The following is an 8678-nucleotide window of genomic DNA, read 5'->3' as shown; positions in this document are numbered from 1 at the left end:
AGCTAATTCAACATGAAGCTTCTTCCTTTCCTATCCCCAGTGAGGTCTGAAAAGAGTTCAAATGTCAGTGTCCAAGAGATAAAGCAAATCTTAGGTAACAGTAACAGCATGCTCGAGAAGCAATTTTGGGAACAGGATGGACATGGCAGTTGGAATATCCAGTGAGTGAGAGGAGTGGTGATACTCATTGAATGCAGAAGGTAAATTGTGGTTGTGGGTTTGATCAAGCTGGTAGAAGACTAGGGATGAAGTAAGAGGAGCAGGGCATCAAATGCAAAATCCCGCTCCTGGGGGTGGGAGCACAGAAGTTGCTCTGTAGAAAATTCAACCAAGCAGTCAAGCAAGGTGGAGTTCAGAATAAGGAAATCTTACAGGAATGAAGGGCTACCCACGTGGCTCAGTGGTAAAGAACCCACCTGCCAATGCAGGAGACAGGGGTTCGATCCCTGGGTCAGAAAGATCCCCTGGAGAAGGAAATGGCAAGCCACTCCAGTCTTCTTGACTGGAGAATCCCATGGACAGAGGAGCCTGGTGGGCTGCCATCCATGGGTTGTGAAAGAATTAGACTAAACAACAACAGGAATGAAGACAAAAGCCTGTACGTGTACACCAGGCACAGAGAAGGAGATGAGGTGAAGCTGTAGATGCTGGGGACCTACCACACAGACGCAGCAGCCGCGGTGGGGCACAGATACTCCGGCTCCTGCTCATTAGTGTACATGGGACTTCTGACACTGAGCCAGACCACCAGCTCCAAGAGCCACCCTGGCCAAGCAGCAACACGGAGGACAGTGTGAGTGACCAGTTTCACAAATGCACACCTTAGGGTGCCCCCAGACTTAGTAAATTAGAGTCATCCCACCTGAGCCTGAAAAGACATGGAGACTCCTTTGCCTCCTTAGCTGCAGTCTTCTGGGATCACGCCCAGGCTTGAGATGCACTCATTCCCCTCCAGCCCTGATTCCAATCAAATGCTGACACCTGTCCACGTTGCTCTGAATGTCACCACCGTGGAGATGACCCCGCCTCACATTCCCTCCTGCTCCCAGGCTGCCCCCAATATACTATTGTTTTAAAGCAGCTCATGTGTTAATTAAAAAGTAGGAATCAATTGTCCTCATCTCTCCATTCCAGGCTGCTGTGCATACAAGGATTAGAGCTGCCTTGACTTAAGTCAATTAGAGATAAGGAGAAGCTGACATTTCCACAACCCACCTTATCATCCTGCTCAAAACCAGCTCAGATTAAAATGTACAAAGATGATTTCTTTAGTCCTTTTTCTCCTCCTTTACCTTCTTTTAATCATTATGAAGAAAGCTGGCAGTCCAAGCTGATGACAGAGATGCAAGCTCCGGCCAACCTGAAGCACCATGTGGCCAGCATGGCTTGTGCCCTGCTGCAGACCCAAAACCCCACCCAAAGCTGTGCCTCAACTTAGGGCAGGATGGGGATGCAGAGGCAGGATGGACTTGGAGTCAGAAGCCATGGTTTTGATGCCACTTCATGCACTACTTAACCCTTTAGGCCCTCCGCTTCTCTGAGCCTCCATTGTCTTCTCTGTGAAAAGGGGCAATGATGCTGTCAGACATTTACCACTGTGAGGCTCCCATGAGAGCACGGGCATACAGAGCCTGACACAAGGCATGCTTCATCCGTGTTTCTGTTGAATGTAAATGCACTGGGGTTCATCCTACATAATTTCAAGCAGAGAAAGGAAACTGTTCATAAGTGATTCTGTCCAAGATAAGCATTCCTACTTGTTGATCCCATGCCTTCATCCAGGCAATTTAGATATACATTACCGCTAAGCTGCCCGGCAAGTTGGCTGCCATGGTCCCCATTTTAAAATGAGGAAGCCGCAGATCAGAGAGATTAATTAACTTCCTAAAGTTCACATGTCTGGTGAACGGTGGAGCTGGGATCTGAACCCAGAGCCCATTATCTCTCCATTACCTCGTGCCCCAGCGACGCTGAGTCATCTCGGGAAAGAGGAGAAACATGGTCCCCTGACCTTTTCACTCATTTTCACAGTGAAGAGAGTGGTACCTATTGACACTGGCCTGGGAATGTATTAGCAATTTCTCAGATTTGCCCGGTCCATTAGCTGAGCTTTCTCTGGCTACTTTTGACTCTGTTAAATGCTGACGCAGCCCTTGCCCAGCTCGCTTGTTATCTTCCGATCCTTCTCCACATCACCCTTCAGCAACTGACTTTCTTGTCCAACCTACAAGCGCTCCAGGCAAACAAGAGCTGGCAAGCAAAGCCATGCTGGTGCCTTGATGCATTACGAACCCTCCTTGGTTGGCACAAGGTACCCCACCCAGGGCCCCCTCCAATGACGGATCATTGTTCCGGCTGCTGAGTATGTTATTGGTAGATGCCCTTGCTGTCAGCCCTACAGGGATCCCTCAGTTGGAGAGAACCAGCTCGCTCAAGGGCCTCTCTCCAGGTAGCCACAGGCAGTGACTCAGTAGAGACCTGGCAACCTCAGCCCACTCAGAATTGATCGGAAGGTTCACACTCACTCCAAAGCAAATCCTGGGGAGGGGGGTCTACCAAGCTGGTGTCATCCTACATCACAATCTGAGTTGTTCCTCTGTCCTATTTACTTCCCCACCCCCTTTCCTGCAGGGCTGATGTCAAGGGTGCCCCTAACCATCAACTTTTTGCTCAGTTTTGTCATAGATTCTGCTTCCTGAAGAGCCTAGCTTAAGACGCAGGTAGGTCTACCATTAACTGCATTTTACAGATGAGGAAACAGTTCAAGATTACTTGATTAACTAGCCAGGGTGAGAAACCAGGTTCATCTTAAACCAGAGTCTCATAGACTCTTGAGCCCCAATCTCTCTTTTACTAACATGTAAGACTATTCACGGGAGTTGGTGATGGACAGGGAGGCCTGGCGTGCTGTGATTCATGGGGTCGCAAAGAGTCGGACACGACTGAGCAACTGAACTGAACTGAACTGAAGACTATTCAGCACTAAGGTTTCACTATTTTCTGCCTGAATGTTGTTCTTTCTATGATCATTGGTTCTTTCTAGGGAGTGGCTGTGGCAGACTAGTGGTGGCCACATGTCATTCGATAGCCCTGCCGTTGAGGTAGCTCCCCTCCCTCTGAACCAGGCCAGCCCCAGAGCCTTGCCAAACTGGTGACTGCAGCCGAGGTGATACTGTCCCAGGATCGCGGGCCCAGCCTGAAACAGCTGGCAGCTTCCATATGGGTGTGCCCTGGGTTCTAGGCTACCACCCATACCTGAGTCCAGCATCCACATGAGAGAGACCACATGGAAAGTCCTGAGTCCACAGGGACCACAGGACAGAGCGAACACAGCCTTCCAAAGCAACAAGGCCTGAAAGTAAGTTGCCTTGGACCCCCCAGGCCAACAAACTCACTATCCACATTCCAGCAAGTGACTCCAATAGATACATGAGGAGCAGGCGAGTCACGCAGCCATGTTCTGAACAAATTCCTGATCCATAAGTCAGGATGGTTTGGGGCTGGTTTGTTTCACAGCCATAGCCGGGACCAGAGACACCACCTGAACAACTTTGAGAAAACTCTGTCTTCCATCTTATCTCCTCTGGAGTCTTCTCAGCTGCGCTTCCCTGCCCAGCGCCTCAGTTCCCACCCACCCTCATTCTCCCTCTCCATCTTCAAACTTGCCCAGAAAATGTTTCTTCTCGAGGCGTACTGTCTCTTCTTCACTGTACTTACGAACTTCACAAATGACTCAGTCAGCAGTGAACCACTGCTTCTGTGCCACGCACTTCTTTGTTATCTTTTGAATCCTGACTTATTCTATGCTCTATTCTGACTTCTGTCCCTTTGGTATAAAAGTCTTGAAGTTCAGCAGATACTTTTGAATCACAAAGTCTAGTGGCATTTTCTTAGTTTAAGCATCACTTGCTTTGGGGAAGCCATTCCTGAAATTCACCTCTGCAGGCCAGCATTGGAAACTACCATCTGGCTTCCTGTGAGGGCTTCTAGCATTCATTCATATTTCCAGTCAAGAAATATTGATTGAGAATCCATGCTGAGATATCCTTTGTGACTTGAGAATCCCAGACTGCTAAGTAGCTGAAATAAATGGCCAAGTCAGAAATGGGTTTGCTAAGTCAACTGGCATAGCCATAACCAGTCCAGTTCAAATATGACTCACCTAGATTCTTAAAATATCTGTGGATGCTTTCCTGACCAGTTGCTGGGACCCATGTTGTAAGGAAATCAGCTCCTTTAATTAACACAGTGGTTCTCAACTCTGGCTACATATTAGAATCACCAGCATAACTTAAAGAAAACGTTAATGCTGGGGTCTCACGTCTGAAGATTCATTAGTCTAGAATAAGACCCAGGCATCAGTATGGCTTAAACAGTTGCCGAGTGATTTTAACAAGCAGCTGGGGCTTGAGAGCCACTGAATGACCTAAATCCTTAATAATACAGCTTAAGATCATCCACCCTGCTCTGTGCTCTGTGGAGACAGAGGAAAACAGTGGCTGAAGAACGTTTGGGACACTTGAAGTTTTCCTGAAATCTCCGCAGAATTTCTGCCTCAAGTTCAATAAAGCCAATTCCCCAACGTTTCCGCATAGTTCTTATTTGCAGCACTTTAATCACTCCTTAATCTTGTTTTGATTTAGCTCAAATAGCTGTTTCCCTGGAGAAAGCTTTTCTGAGTTAGAGGTCTCTGTTTTACAGAAACACGTAACCCTGATAGCTCATCAATTCAACTGTGAATTGCACAGTAGTTGTTATGAAATGCATATCAGTCAAGATTTCAGCAAATCATCTTGCTATATTTCTCACTTACATTAGCTACAAATGAAGCCCTGCATATATCAACAAGGAGGCTCTTCTCTGTTGTCCTGCAAATATTGTTAGCAGAACATCTGGTCACCTAATTTATGAGTTAACAGATTTGTACAAGGCTTGACTTTGATTCTTCCAAGTTCTCTCTTCTCCTTCCAATAGTTGCAGTTATTATCAATGGGCCTAAGAAAAATAAGACTTGCTCAAAAGTCAGCTCATGGATGTTGAACTTGAAAGGAGAGGAGATCTAAGATGACCCGAGCCATTAATCTTTATGTGCCTCTGCCCCCCGAGTTTGATCAGCAATCATAAAATTGCTCATCTCTTTCATCCAGGAACCAGAACCACTCACTCTCCACTGTTGGCTTTTCATATATATCTGCATGGCTGTCCTTTCATGTAAATCACATCAATTTAAATTTAAATTTCACTTCTAATTTCAAGAGACATTTGACCTATTATTATATTAGAAATGAGAGAAACCTGGATTTATGAAAAATCCAGGCATAAGGATCTTCAGAGATTACAAAGGGGAAGCATGAGGTAGTGAGGTATGGATAGAAGGGTCTTAACACGCGGGGAAGAAGCAAGCACCTTTCAGCTTCATACATGTGCAGCTTCATGCAAGTTCATCATCCTCCTAGCACATACTTAAAGGGAGGGGTACTAAGTGGTGGATTTCAGGCTTTTTTCTCCTTTAGGGTAATATACAAATAAAGCTTTTTAACACTTTAAGTCATCAAGTTAAAGGGTGGATCATGGCATGGCAATAGTGACCGGGCTTTCATAAGACACAAAGCGTAAAATCAAAGTTAAGCATCCTAAGGTATTTGCATTTGTAAGGATTTTTTAAAAAAATTTTCCTGCTCCCTGAGTTTCTAAGAGTCCAGATCTAAGGACCATCATACATCAAACTGCTATCTGGGACACTACCGAAGGAAGTGGACAGACAATAAAGAGAACAGATACTTGGGATTTCCCAGGGGCCTTTGAACTTCTTGGTGCTGTAAACCTGGCAGACTCTGTGTCTCAGATCCCAGTGCTGCTTTGTGAGCTTCATGGTCTTAACCAAAGGACGTAAATGTTTCAAGGTTAGTTTGTTGATCTCAAAATTGTGATACTATCAGATTGCCAGAAGGACTCAAAAGGATCTTTATAAAGTATAAAGAACAGTGCCTCTGGATGCTGGATGCTCAATAACCATCATCGCCATCATCAACATCATAATGTTGACAGCTCCTGCTTTACCAACGCTAGAGCAATTCTAGGATGTTTTCTTCTCAGGTGAGTCTCTGGTACAACTGTGGGATGGGACAGAAGTTCAAGCCTCCACTCACCACCTCTCAGGTACTAACACAGAAATGAAACACAAGATGCCGCCTCTATGAAGACCTACGGGTAAAGAAGAGTTGGGTTGGTGATGACTACTCCCATGAAGGTTTCAGGTCCTAATGAAGCCTCAGATGGGAGAAGGGGGCAGGAGAAGGGAAGGAGAGGCACATCCCTTGGGTCTCAGTTTGGAAGTTCGTACTTCTTCTGATGAAGCAACCCTGGAAGCAGTGCAGTAGATTTCAGTTCAGATCGTGGGTGAGGCACGAAGGTTACCAGATGCTGCTTCAGTACTTCAAGTGGCACAACTCCTCATCTCTATTCATTTAGGCTCTATTAAAGGCCGCAGAAGTTATTTATGGATGCTACCAAAGAGAAATAAAAAGAAAAATACACCTGCAATATAGGCTGTTTGGAGTAGGTCACATCTGAAATGCCCCTGGAATCAGCTTTGACAAACATGTTGGCCTAATTAGTTATTGTGACCAGGTATCCATGGAAACAGCCATACATTTGTCCTTAAGCCAGACAATCACTTCCTCATTTAAAAGCATATAATCCACACAAACCAAGCACAGTGCTTATACACATTAGCTCCTTGCAACACATACAAAATTAGAGAGAACAGAAAATATAAGGAAAATGAGCAAATAGGGAAAGTAGGCTTCTTACACTGGGAGGGCGGCCTGCCCACAGTGAGTGAGGAAGAGAAATCCAAAGGCCAAAATTTGGTGTTATTTCCCCAGCATCAATTTTGAATGAGCCCAATGGAAGACCTACCCAGCGTGTGTGTCAGTGGAAGGAATTGTCCTATTAATAGCACGCTTCAGCTACATTATGGGTTAAATGGGTTAACTGGGCTTTTGTTGAATGGCCTTGTAACATAGTAACCATTTATAACATAATTTCTATGGGAGAATGTGTCCTGAATTTCAAGTACTCAGCTTCTGAAACAGCCTCTGTGTGTGATGGGCACTTCCTGTATCCTCAGAGAAACAACCAGGTGAAGAAGAGGCCCCAGGAGCAAACTACACAAATCTGGGTTCCAACCCTCACTTCGTACTTCCTACTTCAGAGACCTGAGTCTAACTTCTCTGGGCCTCAGTTAGGTCAGCCCTAAAATGCAAAAGGGAACATCTATTTGGTCCAGAATGCAAACTCCACCAGGACAGAACCATGCCTGTCTTAATTACCTCGGCTTCCCCAGTCCCTCGATCAATATTCGGTGAGTGAAGGAATGAATGAATAATTGCCTACATCCCAGCCTTGTAAGCAGAATCAAACGGGGTGATGCATGTGAAAACAATTCAAGAAGCTGCAAAATGGAATACAAATGAGAGACATGATAATTATAACCTATTGTTACAGACAGAATGTCACCTTCTGTGCATTCCATGTAAATGAGGATGTTTGTGTTAGTGCTAACTTGGATGGCTGAACAGATACCCAGAATACTGAGTGCTACAGATGGGCCATGCGACCCTGGGTAGCAGCAGGGCCTGGGGCTCGAAGGAGGGTGGAGAATGGAAAAGTCAGTAAAAGGTTAATGAGTGGGGACTTTGGCTAGAAACTAGGCGCATCAGACCTGGGCAAGTGAAAGCAGGATACAGGCCCCAGGGCCTTGTAAATTCTCTCCAGGGACCTGCCAAGACTAGAAGGCCACTCTGCCTGAGGCAGAGACAAAGAAGAGCTAGGCCAAAGAGCCTGGGTTCTACGCCCAGCTGCTGAAAGAAAAAAACAAAAAAGTGACGTTTGGCAACCAATTAGGAAGGATGTTGAAAGGGCATATGTGAGGCACTGAATTTAACACATAAACAAAATGAAGAACTCAATCAGATTGCCCTGCACCACCATTTGCCTGCCTGTGTGTTAATCTTGCCTTTTACTAATGACTCGTAATTAAGCTGCTGGGATGCGCCCAGTGCTAATTGTCAGGCTGGGTGGCAGAGGAAGAGCAGAGCTGACCCTGAAGGGAAGGGTCCTGAGTACAGCAACCCTGGGGGTTTTGTTTGGCATGTGACTCGGGCAGCCAGATTCTGGTTTTCTATGTATTATGCAGACTCTTATACAAGGATTCTCAGTGCGGCCCCAATCAAGCCTGTCGCAGGCCACGGTTGGAATTTCTGTAGATTGAGCCCTAATCAGCAGCTCAGACCTTGGCCACAGCATAAACGACAAAAGACAGACTTTCTCATCACTACCCGCAATGTTCAGGTCTGTGCCAAGACTGGGAAGGACTCTCCAGGCCACCTGCGTACCCCCACCTTGAGCAGACATGGAGCTATTTCCAGTGGTCACCCTCCTCCTGAGCCCGTACCACTGGATCAAGATAGATGGCCACCTGCTTTGGCATGCTCACCTTTCCTGCTCCAGCAACCCATTCTGGAAAGCAGTCCACAGTGGCTCTGTATCTACTTCTGCAGAAACTACTTTAAAGGGCGCAGGAGGAGGCAAAAAAATCCTTTTTTACATTAAGAAGAAGAAGAGATAGAGATACACAAGGAGAGATGAACTTCTCCCTGGGCAGTGACACAAGA

Source organism: Moschus berezovskii, chromosome 25 (assembly GCF_049115385.1).
Source record: "Moschus berezovskii isolate FMDL1 chromosome 25, NW_MosBer_1.0, whole genome shotgun sequence".
NCBI lineage: Eukaryota > Metazoa > Chordata > Mammalia > Artiodactyla > Moschidae > Moschus > Moschus berezovskii.
The sequence above is the reverse complement of the archived record's forward strand: the minus strand, read 5'-3'. Positions refer to the sequence as shown.